Here is a 1,486-nt window from a genome sequence, read left to right as displayed (position 1 = left end):
TACATGTCTGGATGATGTTTAATGCGGCAATACCATACCTTAATGTATTCATTGTAAAAGAAAAAGTGTGTATCATCTTACTATAAAATAAAGTGGAGAAAACACAAATAGGACATTTTTTCACACAGGTTTAATCGGCTATTTCATGATATTCTTCAAAGCTTTCTGATATTGACTGGTAATTGTGTTTGATACTTTCTTAGACTATTTCTGCCTCTGGCTGATGTGTATTTTTTTTCCAAACTCCACCTGAGCCTATTACACAGCATCCTATCTGTGGAAAACGGAAGTGCAGGGATAGGGAAGAAAATTATATGAATCCAAAAGAGACTGGATTGCTTAGGCTAGCTAAGTCGGTAGAACATGAAACTCTTAATCTCAGGGTTGTGGGTTTGAGCCCAAAGTTCAGCAAAAACAACTAGTATTTTAGTGCTTTTTGACAAAAAAGAGAGCAATTGAAAGTCTCTTCACAATATTTGCAATATTTTCATTGTTAACATTCAATATATGAATGCATGTCTGGACGATGTTTAATGGGGCAATACCATACCTTAATTAATTCACTGTAAAAGAAAAAGTGTGTATCATCTTACTATAAAATAAAGTGGAGAAAACACAAATAGGACATTTTTTCCACACAGGTTTAATCGGCTATTTCCTGATATTCTTCAAAGCATTCTGATATTGACTGGTAATTGTGTTTGATACTTTCTTAGACTATTTCTGCCTCTGGCTCATGTGTATTTTCTTTCCAAACTCAACCTGAGCCTATGATAACACAGCATCCTATCGGTGGAAAACGGCAGTGCAGGGATAGGAAAGAAAACTATACAAATTGAAATGAGCCTAGCTAGACTAGCTCAGTCGGTAGAGCATGAGACTCGTAATCTCAGGGTCGTGGGTTCGAGCCCCACGCTGGGCACAAACAACTAAAATCTCAGTGCATTTTGACAAAAAAGAGAGAAATTGAAAGTCTCTTCAGAATATTTGCAATATTTCATTGTTAACATTCAATGTCTGGATGATGTTTATGTTCCCTACTCACTGCCTTAATCTACCCTTTGATCGTGGATCCATGTCATCGAAATGTTGTGGCAGTGGGGATCCTACAGCTGCCGCTCCTTCCTCGTATTCGTCTAGGTCGCTCCACACCTCCTCTACTTCCTTTTCTTGCTCACCATCCTTCTCTTGTCCTTCTCCGCGCTGGCTTTCTGGGGTGGCTGGGTGTATAATTCTCACTGGTTTATCATTCAGATGGAACAGGTACTCCCCTGATCGCCATTCTTTTTCTCACCATTGTGATGTGGGTGTTCCCTGGGACAATACCGACTGTGCTGGTTCTGGTGTGGTTGGGGCTAACGCCCCTGTTGCACTTAGCAGGGGGGGTGAGATATGCCATAGTCAAGGGTGGTACTTCCCCTCCTCCTGGTAGCATTTGGCCTCTGTCACACAGTGCTCGTAGTCGTGTTATTTCTATCTGTGCATG

General features: G+C 40.7%; 1 non-coding gene across 1 annotated transcript; it reads left to right on the top strand.

Annotated features, from left to right (window-relative positions):
• Positions 1-844: 844 nt before the first annotated feature.
• Positions 845-922, top strand: TRNAT-CGU (transfer RNA threonine (anticodon CGU)). The gene has a single exon. It is a non-coding gene; the product is annotated as a tRNA-Thr (tRNA).
• Positions 923-1,486: the final 564 nt, after the last annotated feature.

The sequence above is a fragment of the Ambystoma mexicanum genome, chromosome 4q (assembly GCF_040938575.1).
Source record: "Ambystoma mexicanum isolate Mex_15411 chromosome 4q, UKY_AmexF1_1, whole genome shotgun sequence".
Lineage (NCBI taxonomy): Eukaryota > Metazoa > Chordata > Amphibia > Caudata > Ambystomatidae > Ambystoma > Ambystoma mexicanum.
This window is presented reverse-complemented; position numbering and strand designations above follow the sequence as displayed.